Genomic DNA, 15,379 nt, shown 5'->3' with positions numbered 1-15,379 from the left:
CCTTGTCCATGCCCTCATTTAAATATGCAGATTTATTAAATAGGCCCTGGAAGGGACCTGGGATTCCCCTCTCTATCCGATCATTCAACATGAACACAGAAAATAAATTTTACAGAGCGTGAGCTACAGATACTACTAAAGATGGAGACATGCAGGGATATTTTATTTGGTACCCTGTAAACTGAGATAAATATGAAGTGAAAAAGAAATTAGTGGGAGTATGTGTGGAAGGCTGTACACTCAGAGCAGACACACACACACACACACACACACACACACACACACACACACACACACACACACACACACACACACACACACACACACTGAAAAAAAAGGTCAACACATAAAGGTGGAAGTTAAGCAGAGGATCATCCAAAAGGTAAGTATGCTTAACTCATAAATGTTGTCATTATACTGGTCATACAATAGGCTGCTCACAGTACACATAGCTTGTACGGAACAATGCTAGGATATTAAACACTTTGAGTCATGTTTAATTACGTAATTTTTTTGTGAATAGAGAATGAGGCAGGAGAGGGCACAGACTCTTCCACTGGCTCCACCGGCTCCACTGGCCCTGGCTTCTCCATGCCAGCTGCTGATGTCCACTCGACTGGCTGTGTCCTCACCCAAGTTGTGCTAGAATCACAAGAGGAAATTGTGAGAGCAATCTGTGGCATCAACGATCATCTGGATCAAATGATTAAATGCCCTTTGTGATATAAAGAAATGCACTTGTGAACAAGAGCACGCAGAGATATGTGACGTCCTCCAATCCAGATCCGGATCACTTCCAAAATTCAATGCAGACTTCCATGCCCTAATATGTATCTGTGGTGCAAATTTGGTGAGAATCGGTGAACTGGTTTTAACGTAATCCTTCAAAGCATATATAAAGTGAAATGTTGATCCAGAATCTGGATCCAGATCCGAATCCAGATCCAGATCACCTCAAAAATTCAGTGGAGTCTTCCAGGCCCTAATATCTATGTATGGTGCAAATTTGGTGAGAATCCCTGAAGTAGTTTTGATGTAATCTTTCAAAGCCTATATAAAGTGAAACCTTGATCCAGAATCCAGATTACGATCACCTCCAACAGTTAATGGACTCTTCCATGCCCTAATATCTATCTGTGGTGCAAATTTTGTCAAAATCCGTTCAATAGTTTTGACATAATCCTGCTAACAGACAGACAAATAAATAAATTATCAATAAATAAACGCCAATCAATGCATATAGGCTGATATAATTTATGACTGTAAATGCTTGTTTCACAGTGGATATTTTATTTCAGGCACTGAGCCATACATATGTAAGCTTATATGTATTATGTAACTTTATGAATGACATTTCCTTTCATTTACCAGGACAATAGCGCCCTCTTGTTGGAATTCAGAGCATTTATAACAGTATAATATAAAGTGTCAATATAATTACACTGAACTGTCCTGAAAAATCTCAAAAACTTATGACTGCAGACTTTTCTCCATTTTAACTGTTCTGATGTCATTCACGTCTGCTCTCCTCAGAGTTTGTATTCGAATTGATGTATTCAATATGAAATGTAAAACTTGCAAAGTCTGTACAATAATACGGCAAAAATCAGGAATAATGAATGAATGAATGAATGAATGAATGAATGAAAACTGTTTATTTCGAACATTTGATACAACAACAATTACAAGATAGATCAGTAAAGACAACAACAAAAAAGTTCCTACTGTGTACCCAACATGTCCGAAAAGGGGTAGGGTGAAGCATCAGCTTATTTATCCCTACCCCTTCTTCCCCACAACCAGTAATACCCTTTGCCACATATACACATAAATTCCTACACACCTGAACCGATATCAATATATATATATATACATATATATACACATACACATACATATACACATCAACATACATACACATATACATATATACACATATATATACACAAACATAAATATACACCTACACATACCTACTTACATACAAAATACTATACATTTACAAGCCGAAGCAAAAAACAAAAACACCCTAACCCTCATTACCCTTCCTCCTCCCTATACCCAGAAAAAACCATATTTTTGTACCGCTGTTTGAACTGGTTCATGCTTGGACATTGCTTGAGCCCCACTCCCAATCTGTTCCACATCCTCACCCCACAGACAGAAATACAGAAACCTTTTAATGTTGTTCGTGCCCACTGATGCTTTAAATTAAATTTCCCCCTCAGACTGTAATCCCCTGATCTGTTAAAAAACATATTTTTAATATTTGCTGGAAGTAAATTGTTTATTGCTTTATACACAATTTGTACTGTTTGAAAATGAACCAAGTCTGTGAATTTTAAGAATTTGGATTGTAAAAATAGTGGATTTGTATGATCTCTATAGCCAGTATTATGAATAATTCTTATAGCTCTTTTCTGCATTACTGATAGTGATTGTGTTGTACCTTTATAAGTATTACCCCATACCTCTGCACAGTACTGTAAATATGGTAAAACCAGTGAGCAGTAAAGAATGCGGAGTGAGTTGTGGTCCAGAATATGTTTCGCTTTGTTTAGAACTGAAATGCTTCTTGACAGTTTACTTTGTATATGTTTTATATGAGTCTTCCAGTTTATCTTATCATCTATTATCACCCCCAGAAACTTATTTTCATGTACCCTTTCAATATCTACCCCCTCGACTTGTAACTGAACCTGTATGTCTGTATTACAATAGCCAAATAACATGTATTTTGTTTTACTTAAGTTTAATGATAATTTATTTCTGTCAAACCATATTTTCAATTTTCCCATTTCTATACTGATCCTCCTCAGTAACTCCTGCAAATCCCCCCCTGAACAAAAAATGCTTGTGTCATCTGCAAATAATACTAATTTTAATATTTTGGAAACATTGACAATATCATTTATATAAATTAGAAACAGTTTTGGACCCAATACTGACCCCTGTGGGACGCCACAAGCATTGTCCAAGCATGATGATGTATATTCCCCCAACTTCACAAACTGTTTTCTGTTACTTAAGTAGCTTCTCACCCAGTGCAACACCAACCCCCTAATCCCATACTGTTCAAGTTTATTGATTAATATGTCATGATTAATTGTATCAAAAGCCTTTTTAAGGTCTATAAATATTCCAACTGAATGTAATTTATGGTCTATGGCGTTTGTAATCTCAACTGATTCTATTAATGCAAGTGATGTTGAACTATGTGCTCTGAATCCATATTGACTATCAGTAAGTAATTTATGTTTATTTATGAATTTGTCTAATCTATTACTGAATAACTTTTCTAATAATTTGGAAAATTGTGGAAGCAAAGAAACAGGTCTATAATTTGTGAAGTGGTGTCTATCCCCAGTCTTATACAGCGGCACAACCTTAGCTATTTTCATTTGATTGGGAAATTTACCGGTTTGAAATGATAAGTTACAGATGTATGTTAATGGTTCTACAATCCATTCAATGACCTGTTTTACCACCACCATATCAATTTCATTTAAATCGGTAGATGTTTTATATTTACAATTATTCACAATGTCTATAATTTCATTTCCATCCACTGCTGTGAGGAACATTGAACAGGGATTTCTTTCTATGAGATTATTATCCCAATCCTCAGGTTGGGAATCGGGAATTTTTTCTGCCAAGCTTGGTCCAATATTTACAAAAAAATTATTAAAACCGTTGACTACCTCATCCTTATTTTCCTTCTTGACATTATTATCAATGAAATACTGAGGGTAACTCTGTTTTTTATTACCATTTTTGATAATGCTATTTAATATATCCCATATTCCTTTAATATTGTTTTTGTTATTATATAATATGTTACTATAATATTCCTTCCTACATACCCGTATAATATTAGTTAATCTATTTTTGTATTTCTTATATCTATTTTCTGCCTCTTTAGTCTTTAGTTTTATGAATTCTCTATACAGTGTATTTTTCTTATTACATGCATTTCGTAACCCTTTCGTCATCCATGGTCGAGCTTGGATTTTTTGTTTTCTGTAGTCTTGTTTAATTGGACAATTTTTATCATATAATGATGTAAATATTTGTAAAAAAGTTTCATATGCACTATCAACATCACTTTCACTGTATACCTTTTCCCAGTTTTGCTCCTGTAAATCCTTCTTTAGTGTGTTCATGTTTTCCTCTGTCCGCACTCGCCTGTATTTTATTTTCTCCTCTGGCTGATTCCGCCGATGGTTTCTATTATAAACGATGAAAACTGGTAGATGATCACTAATGTCATTGATTAACAATCCACTCACAGTGTTATTCTCAATATCATTGCTGAATATATTATCAATTAAGGTAGCACTATGGGATGTAATTCTGCTTGGCCTGGTGATTTTTGGATATAAACTCATACTGTATATTATACTGATAAATTCATCTGTTATTTTATGCTTATTTGGATTGAGCAGATCAATATTTAAGTCACCACAAATGAACACAGTTTTTTGATTAGTTTTTGAGAACATTTTTCCCATACAGTCAGTGAATGTTTCAATACAAGATCCTGGTGCTCTATATATACAGCTGACTAATACATTTTTGCTTTTTTCTTCACATATTTCAATAGTTATACATTCTAATAAGTTATCAATCACAGTTGTCATATTGTCTACTATTTTATAATCCATGTTCTTATCCACATACACAGCCACTCCTCCTCCACTCTTATTTTTTCTGTTTACACAATTAAATTCATATCCATCCAGTTCAAAATCCATTCCTTTATCTTCATTGATCCATGTTTCTGATATAGCAATTATGTTAAATATTTTTTTAAACTGACTTAAATATTCTTTAATGTTGTTAAAGTTTGCATATAGACTTCTGCTGTTGAAATGGATTATTGATCATTTGTTATCCGTTTTAATGATCCGATTAAACTGTTCATCTGTATAATAGCAACAACTGTCATTGATATTTGAGAAGAAATTATTGTCCGGGTCTATATCGTGCTCCAAGTCCAGTACATTGTGGTCTGTGTATTTAAATGTTCTCAGTTCTACTTTTCCATGATCAGCAATCCTTTGAGTTATATCCTTCTTGTCTCCAGATGTAGATGAATAGGTAGTAGATGAATAGGTTCCTCTGGTCTGTGTCATGGTGTTGTGATGTGTTTGTGTCCTCATACCTTATTGGTCATATTTGTCCAGATCCTCACTTTAAGAAACACTATTGTTCATATTTGTCCAGCTCCTCGATGTTCCTTATTGCCATGACTTTTGCTTGTTCTGGTGATCCGTTCAGTTTGATGAATATTTTACAGTTTGAAGTCCATGTGTGCTGGATTTTTCCCTGTTTCTTCAAGAAGCGTGCTTTCCTGGCGATGTCGGCATTCCGTTTGGTGAGATGTTCATTGATGAATACGTTTGTCCCTTTCAGTTTTCTTCCTTGTTTTAACAGTGCTGTTTGTGTTTTCTGTTGATGAATCTCATGATGACGGTTCGTTTATCACCGTCATTTCTCCGGGGCAGAGGGTGGCATGCTTCAATGTTATTTAAATCCATTTCTATACCTTTAGATAGGAGGAAATCAGCAACCTGTTTTTCCACAGAGCTGACCTCCTGTTCACTGGGCTCCCCTCCGCTCTCATCTGTTACCGCCCGTGCGTAGGACCGTGGTTTGATATGAAGACCTGTGATGATGACGTCGTTGATTCTGGTGTACTGCTCCAATTCAGCCACTCTATTTTCCAGCTGCACCAGATGCCGGTCTTTCTCGGCATTCTGGAGCCGTAATGCCTTCACCTCCTCCACCAGATCCATGATTGATTTCTGTTGCTGCTTCACAACAGAAATCTCCTCTGATAAAAAGTCCAGAGATTTTTTAATATCGTCACCTTCCTCCGCTGTCAGAACCTTCTTAGGCCCCATGGTCGGCTTATGAGCAGCTTGTCGATCGCCGATGTTAACAGCCTGCGTTGTTTGTCACCGGGATGGATCTGCACTGCGCTGGTGCCGCGCGGCCTCGGTGTTTCCGCGCTGATGGATCCGCGGTGGCTGCACGAGGCCTCGGGGAAGCGGCACTCGTGACGCGCGGCTCTAATGACGCAGCGCGCGGCCTCAGTGAATTCACCACGTTGGGCCTCGGACGTTGTTGCTGTCCAGTCGCTGGGCTAAGTTGCCGGTTGAGGTGGTATTCCCACTGTCCGGGTTGGCAAACACCGGCGTGGCAGATGGCAACTACAAACACCACCTCTGAAAACTCAGGTACAAACTTTTTGCAGCTCGCTCTGACGACACGCAGCTCTGACTGACTGTGACTGACAATAGCCCACAGCTCAGCGAGAGGGGGTGTGCGACACTTGTTTCCACTGTGGTCCTTCATATGAATGCTGGAAAAACATCAAATGATTAAAAAAAAAATCAAGCATAAGGCCTGGCCAGTCTCCAGACCTGAACTCAATAGAAAATCTTTGGAGAAAATCTTTGGAGGGAGCTGAAACTCCAAACCTGAAATATTTGGAGAAGATCTGTATGGAGGAGTGGACCAAAATCCCTGCTACAGTGTGTGCAAACCTGGTGAAAAACTATAGGAAACATTTGACCTCTGTAATTGCAAACAAAGGCTACTGTACCAAATATTAACATTGATTTTCACAGGTGTTCAAATACTTATTTGCAGCAGTAACATACAAATAAATTATTTTAAAAAAATCATACATTGTGGTGGTCCCTCTGTTTAAGAAGGGGGACCGGAGGGTGTGTTCCAACTATAGGGGGATCACGCTCCTCGGCCTCCCCGGTAAGGTCTATTCCAGAGTACTGGATTCAGGATTCAGCTCCTCGGATTCAGGAGGAGCAGTGTGGTTTTCGTCCTGGTCGCAGCACACTGGACCAGCTCTACACGCTCCATCGGGTGCTCGAGGGTTCATGGGAGTTCGCCCAACCAGTCCACATGTGTTTTGTGGATCTGGAGAAGGCATTCGACCGTGTCCCTCTGGGCACCCTGTGGGGAGTGCTCCGGGAGTACGGGGTCCGGGGTCCTTTGCTAAGGGCTATCCGGTCCCTGTACGACCGCAGCAGGAGCTTGGTTCGCATTGCCGGTAGTAAGTCAAACCTGTTTCCAGTGCACGTTGGCCTCCGCCAGGGCTGCCCTTTGTCACCGGTTCTGTTCATTATTTTTATGGACAGAATTTCTAGGCGCAGCCAGGGTGTAGAGGGGGTCTGGTTTGGGAACCACAGAATCTCGTCTCTGCTGTTTGCGGACGATGTGGTTCTGTTGGCTTCGTCAAATCAGGACCTTCAGCGTGCACTGGGGCGGTTTGCAGCCGAGTGTGAGGCGTCCGCGATGAAAATCAGCACCTCCAAATCCAAGGCCATGGTTCTCGACCGGAAAAAGGTGCTTTGCCCTCTTCAGGTCGGTGGAGTGTCCTTGCCTCAAGTGGAGGAGTTTAAGTATCTCAGGGTTTTATTCACGAGTGAGGGATGGATAGAGCGTGAGATCGATAGACGGATCGGTGCAGCATCTGCAGTGATGCGGTCGCTGTATCGGACCGTTGTGGTGAAGAGAGAGCTGAGTAGGGGGGCAAAGCTCTCGATTTACCGATCGATCTATGTTTCGATCCTCACCTATGGTCATGAGATTTGGCTCATGACCGAAAGAACGAGATTGCGGGTACAAGCGGCCGAGATGAGTTTCCTCCGCAGGGTGGCTGGGCGCTCCCTTAGAGATAGGGTGAGGAGCTCGGTCACTTGGGAGGAGCTTGGAGTCGAGCCGCTGCTCCTCCACGTTGAAAGGAGTCAGTTGAGGTGGCTCGGGCATCTTTTCCGGATGCCCCCTGAACGCCTCGCTGGAGAGGTGTTCCGGGTACATCCCATTGGGAGGAGGCCCTGGGGAAGACCCAGGACACGCTGGAAGGATTACATCTCTCGGCTGGCTTGGGAACGCCTTGGGGTTCCCCCGGAGGAGCTGGGGGAGGTGTGTGTGGATTGGGAGGTCTGGGCGGCTTTGCTTGAGCTGCTGCCCCGGCGACCCGACTCCGGATAAAGCGGAAGAAAATGGATGGATGGATGGATCATACATTGTGATTTCCGGATTTTTTTTTTTTTTTAGATTATGTCTCTCACAGTGGACATGCACCTAAGATGAAAATTTCAGACCCCTCCATGATTTCTAAGTGGGAGAACTTGCAAAATTGCAGGGTGTTCGAATACTTATTTTCCTCACTGTAACAAAAAACCTGTCTTTTTCCAGAATACAAGACAGAGACAAGAAATCCTTTGACTGATGTTAGCAGGAGAAAACGTAATACTTAAGTAAGTAAGTCAATTTTATTCATAGAGCAGCTTTCACAGATATGACTTTACAAAGTGCTTCACAAAGCAAACAAGTAAAATAAATTTAAAACAGGGAACACGATGTAATGAATAAAACAACAAAACAACAAAAACCCTTGTCTTGCTAAAAGCCTGTTTAAAAAGAAAAGTTTAAGCCAAAATGTTTATATATATATATATATATATATATATATATATATATATATATATATATATAAAATGTTGAAAAGACAGAACAGGGTGAATATAATTGAGAGACTAAATGGACAGCAGACTATTGTCTGTTTTTCCCAGTGTGCTGCATGACCTCTGACCTCGTGTTTCTCCTGTCCCACAGAGAAGCGTCTGCAATCAGTCAGCCAGGTGGACCTGCTCCTTGGTCTGAGCAAGCTGAAGGCATCTAAGTGGGCCACATCCTCCCCTGTGCCCAACGCCACAAGACCCTGAGCAGAAAGCCCTTCTCTGAAGATCAACTCACTTCCATGGTTCAAAAATTAAGACTGTTTATTAAGTCACCAGAAAAAAAAAGACATTCAGGATGACAGCATGACCTCATGACCCACCACAAAAGACCGTAAAACACCAACATGTGGGCAAAGAAGAACTGAGGCTAAAACAACAAAATGCCAAACAATGAAGTGACATTGCGAAACATTGTTATAAATAGTACCTCATTAAAAATGTCCTGTTTTTTTCATACAAAATCATAGTTGCTTTCATTGTGTACAGATTTTGTTGCTTTTAAAAAATTTTAATTCAACAGACATGAACATTGGTTGTTTAAATGGTCGTTATCATATATTCTACTCTATTACTCCACAAAGTGAAGTGTAATTGCTGGAGTCCTGATTTCGTCTCAGTGTCATTACAAAAAATGAGACAAATGATGCATGTCCCTGCCTGCATGCTTCAATCCCCGTTTGTTGTGTGTGTGTGTCATGACAATCCTCCCCCTTAGGGGAAGGGGAGGATTATAAATAGTGAAATAAAAAGAAAGCAAAGAAAAGCGACCCATTTTGATGACGGGAGCATGAAAACACAGCTTAATAAATAAATTAAGGATGTAAAAAAAAAAAAATCCTATAGTGAACAAGATTTTATGTAACATCATAGCAACTAATATAGAAGTAAGAAAAGATTGAATGCCTAATGAGTATGGTAATAATAATAATAATAATAATAATGTTATTTAGGAAGCACTTACAGTGGTCACTAAAATTAATTAGTGAATATTAATTAAAAAATTAATTAGTGAAAAATAAATGTAATTTTTGTTGTAATATAACTAACGTTTGAAGAAAGAAAATGTATAAAAACAACTGATTTACGCTGATGCGCATGAACATAATTAGACATTTGCATTTATATTTTAATTCCAAAGCCATCAAAATGCTCTCACTGCTAAAATCATAGATTTTCAAAAATGATCATTCTTTTATTTCTCTAAAAGTGCCAGAATAATTTAAATGATTTACGAGTCCTCAATACTCAAATTTCTCACAAATTTATGAATTTCTAAAAATGTTCGGAATTCTGATCTTAATATTCAAACGCCCTCAATTTTGAGGATGATTTTGTTTGGGCAAATCACGTGCAGTGTCTCGTAGTTACCACTAGAGGCTGCTGTCTAGCCACAAACCACCTAAAAGGCCACGTGGTGTTCCCCTTCGAGTCAAACAAGTCAACTTAACCCGAACTCCACAAGCAGTGCAGATTAATCACAGTTTCATAATCATCCACCCATCCCATAATTGCGAAAATAACTCAACAGCAATAATTAACATTCATTAAGAAAACAAGATTATGCTGAGGGTAATTATGAAATAGTTTTAAAAGAAATATGCAGTTGAAAGTCACAAGTTATCAAAAACAAATAGAAATTTGAATTGAAGAGTGGCAAAATGGGGATTCTACATTCTTCAGTGAATCCAGTATGTGCTGTTTAACTGTTAAATCATGTGTTAAGGAATAAAGAAAATATACAAAATGCATTGAGGTTAAAACACAGTCATATAGCAGCACATCATAAAAGAATAGAATATTAAGATGTGTACACTGACCATCTTCAGTTTGCATAAACAGAATGTTAACTAAAATTACATGTGCGATACGTTTTGGTCTGAAAATGAAAGCGTCTCACTGATTACAATGATGGAGTCTGAGTTCTGTAAAATGAATATATGCTGTCTGAACTAATCATACAGGGAGTGATAATACACTACAGATCTAACATGTTGAGATTTAAAATGAATAAATTACTAAAAACTGGAAAATTTTCTTTGGGAAACCTCACTTTCCCCAAGTGAACCTAAAAGTAAACCCAAATGAAATCACTCAAACACACTTATACCAATGCAACACTTTTGTTTTCATTTGAAATACTTTGAAAGAAAAGATGGAAGATTTCCTCTATGCACACAAAAGGCTTATTTCACTTAAATTTCTTTCACAAATTTGGTAAAAAAAACAACAAAAAAAAAACATGTCTAAGGCAGTAATCATGCAGTTTAATCAGCACTCCTGCTAAATACACTGAAAAAAGTGTAATTGAGATGCATAAGAAAATTACATTATTTGGAAACTTTCTGATCATGTGCAACCAATGTACATAATGTATTTAAGTCATTCTTTCTTTTTTCAGTGTGGATGAATTATTTTGGAAAAGGCGAAATGCTCACAATACAGCTTTAACCAAATTTTTGAAAAAAAATGAGGAAAAAATAAACCATTTTGTGCACTGAAGAAATTTCAGATTTTTTTACTTCAACTCTTGAAAAATGGCACCAAAAATGCCACGTTTATATTTTTGTTGAACATATTTTAACTGTTACTAGCAGTTTAACAGCTTTTTTCAAATACATTTAAAATGTTAGATTTTTGATTTTTCACTGTTTGCAGTCTAATTAATATGAGTTGTGCTAAGAAGCTTTGTTGCCTTATATATATTAACTGTTCATGCATTGTCATTGCAAAGGTGAAGATTGCTGAAGAAGCTGTGACACGGTTTTCAGTTGACATTTTGGTTTTTTATTTATATAATCCACTGTAGGTCAGTGATCACAAAAACACACTGAAAATCTTTAAGTAAATTTGTAGGATAATTATATAAGCTAACAGCAAATTCCTTTACAATTTTAATTCCAGGACCAATACGGTTTATTGCTTGGCTCCAGGATAAGCACAGTGACCTAACGCATGGTGGTCATCATGACGTGACCCCAGGACCCATGTGTCATAGTTCAGAGGTTAGGAGGTGGAATTCTACAGCCAATGGTTATTTAATGATGAAGGATGCTTGAAGAATATAAACTTTTCGGTGTTAGGTGAAAATCTCATTTTCAAAATGTGAAGCTTCATCTTACAAAATATAAGAAAAAAAAGCAAACCAATACAAAACAACTCTGCTTCACTTTCAGATATGCATTTTTACTTTGCAAGATCATTAAAGTGTAATATTTCCTTCATCAAAAGGTGGACATTTACAATCCTGGAACAACAATCGCTAAAAATGAAACTAATGCTCAATACATGAGACTAAACACACTGATTTTGTGTTTTAAGTTAATTATTTTTTACTCATTTGTCTGTTTGTTTATTTAAAGTTGTACATTTCACATTTTGGTGAGAATATGTGTAAATATGAGTTTATGTATTATCCTGCAGAAAAGTTCTGAGAAAATATTAGTATTACAGTATTGTTTTGAGTCATATCCTTGTGTGAACAAAATAATACCAAGGGATTTGATCTGATTTGGACTCAAATTTGATTGAGGGCCAGTCAAGGAAAAACTGATCTGATTTTGAGAAAACTCAGTTAAAGGTCAAGGTCACAATCTACGGTCAAAATATGGACCCAGTGGTTAAAACAGTGAGTAAAATAAGTATTGGGCACCTCACCATTTCTCTCAGTAAATATATTTCTAAAAGTGGTATTGACATGAAATTTTCACCAGATGTCGATAACGACCCAAGTAATCCATACATCCAAAGAAACAAATACTGAACACGCTTACTGAAATTTATTTAATACTTTGTATAAAAGCCTTTGTTGGTAATGACAGTTTCAAGATGCCTCCTGTATGGATAAACTAGTTACATGCTTTGCTCAGGTTTGATTTTGACCCATTCTTCCATACAAACACTCTTCAGTCTTGAAGGTTCTGTGGACTTCTTCTATGAACAGTGATCTTTAGTTCTTTCCATAGATTTTCTATTGGATTCAAGTCAGGTGACTGGTTTGGAGTTTGGAATCATTGTCTTACTGAAATGTCCACCCTCATTTCATCTTCATCATCCTGGTACATGGCAGCAGATTTTTTATCAAGAAGGTCTCTGTACAGCAAGGTCATGGGTTCACTTCCAACCTGGGGTCTTCCTGTGTGGAGTATGCATGTTCTCCCCGTGTTTGCGTGGGTTCCCTCCGGGTGCTCCAGCTTCCTCCCACATCCAAAGACATGCAGGTTAGGTGGACTGGTGTGCGTGCGGGTGTGAATGTGTTTGTTTTGTCTATATGTGGCCCTGTGACAGGCTGGCCTCCTGTCCAGGGTGAACCCTGCCTAATGCCCGATGACTGCTGGGATAGGCTCCAGCCACCCATGACCTTTAATTGGAGTAAGTGGGTGTAGAAAATGGATGGATAGATGTCTTGGTACATTTTTGTACATTTTTCTACATTTTTCCATTCATCCTTCCTTCAGTTATAAGAAGGTTGCAACAGCCCCCCACCTTGATGTTCCCACTTCCAAACTTCACTCTTGGTATAGTGTTTTTGGGGTGATGTGCAGTGCCATTTGACCTCCAAACATGGTGTGTATTATGGCATCCAAAGAGTTCAATTTTGGTCTCATCTGACCAGACTATATTCTCCCAGTATTTCACAGGTTTGTCTAAATATTGTGCAGCAAACTTCAACCTACTTTTTCTTAAGCAATGGAGTCTTGTGTGGTGAGCGTGCGTACAGGCCATGGCGGTTGAATGCATTACTTACTGTTTTTTTTTTTAAACAATTGTGCCTACTAATTTCAGGTCTTGCTGAAGCTCTCCACAAGTGGTTTTTGGCTCTTGGACAAGTTTTCTGATAATTCTTTTCAGTTCTCTGTCAGAAAGTTTGCAAGGAGTACCTGGTCATGGCCGGTTTATGGTGAAATAATGTTCTTTCTACTTCTGGATTATGGGCTCAACACTGCTCACTGGAACATTCAGAAGTTTAGAAATCCTTCTCTAATTTATAGCCATCAGTATGTTTTGCAACAATAAGGTTGTGAAGATCTTGAGAGAGCTCTTTGCTTTTACCCATCATGTGATGTTTCTTGTGTGAGACACCTTTTTATAGGCCATCAGTTGAGACTGAACCATCTGATATTAATTTGCACTAACAAGTGGCAGGATTGCTTTCTAATTACTGATAGATTTCAGCTGGTGCCTTGGCTTTCCATGACTTTTTGTACCTCCCTTTCTTCAGGTGTCCAATACTTTTCCCTGTGCCATTTCACATCATTACACATAACCTAATTTATGGACATCTATGGTTTGATTCCTTTGTATATGTGGATTACTTGGGTTGTTACTGACCTCTGGTGAACATTTCATGTCTAAAGCGCATTTAGAAATGAGAAAAATTATGACATGTTCAATACTTATTTTTCCTGCTGTATATAGGGGACAAAGACTAGTATTTACACTCTGAACTGGCAACCCTGAAGGTCCACCACATTGGACACACCTGTAATGTAAAGACAATGTAAAGCTCAATGCAAATACAAAAGATCTTTATGTTTCGTGTTAATAAATCTTCTAAAATATCCTCCATTCTCAATCGAGCCAGGCTGTACCAGGGTTGCATCAGTGTCCAACAGGATGTGACATGGTTGGTTTTGTTTTTGCCCACTTTTGTTTTGCTTAGTTCACCACAAATAATGGGTTTCTACAATATGACCAACTTCCTGGTTTAAAACAGTGTATTGAGAATGGTTAATCCAGACTCCCTGAGAGACTCTTCTTGTTGAAAAGGAGTCAGGATGACCACAGCCTCTACTCTCTGATAACGACAAAGATACAAACCTTTTACAGCTATCTTAGCCAGTGGCTTGATACTCAAACATCAACTGTCACTCCAACAGAAGACAGATGTTTTAGTTTGCTGGTTGCTCATTTTGTTGACCACAATGTGGGTCTTCTTGGTTTTTTGGGGAAACAGTTGTGTGCTTGTGTGGCAGCATCGTGACACAAGGTAGATTAGGAGTGACACTGGCTAAATGTTTGCAGATGATGGCTCCCGATATCTAATCACCGTGGTAATAAGAGTCATAAGGGTGGGCCAACTTGCCCCAGGCATCCTGGGTATTAACTGGGCAAGATGGTTACTTCAGAATCAGCCGTTTGTGAGTATGTGAGTGTGTGCGTCCTAATGTCCCTCAACTTATTGCCTGAGGGGAACGTGTGTTTGGCTGCTCTTTCAAACTCTGCTTAACACAACCTTCTCACCCCTGACCTCTGCAAAATCCATACAGCCAGGGTCCTGCCAACAGAGTGGACACTTCCTGCAACATGACAAACTCATTCCAGTTGTAACCACTGCCACAAATTATGACTTGGACATTTTTCTTTAAGTTGGGGAAACTATGTCTCACTGAATAATACTTGGCATGGCTTTGCACAAAGAGCGAATAACACCTCAGCACCAAAGCAGGCCTGAAATTACATCATCATATTACACAGAGCTCCCAAGAATGTTGCTAACTGCAATTGCTACAAAAGTAAAAGAATAAAAGTGACATATGTATTTTGACAAATGGTGCCAAACGCTGAAAATGTTCATTCTGGTGGAACAATAGTACTGGCTGCTCTGTAATAGTGTGGCCAAAAAAGAATGCAAAGCTTCCAAATGTAGAAAACACAAATATGAAAACATGTGCATCAATTCAACAACAAATAGTTGTATGAAAAACTTACTGCAAAAAGCAAAATAAAGCAAAAAAAAAAAAAAATCAATAAAATGCTTGGCAACATAGAGACCACAAACAAATACATATAACCATCACAACATGCAACAATTTAATTTGATAACA

The sequence above is a fragment of the Thalassophryne amazonica genome, chromosome 20 (assembly GCF_902500255.1).
Source record: "Thalassophryne amazonica chromosome 20, fThaAma1.1, whole genome shotgun sequence".
Taxonomy (NCBI): Eukaryota; Metazoa; Chordata; class Actinopteri; order Batrachoidiformes; family Batrachoididae; genus Thalassophryne; species Thalassophryne amazonica.
The sequence above is the reverse complement of the archived record's forward strand: the minus strand, read 5'-3'. Positions refer to the sequence as shown.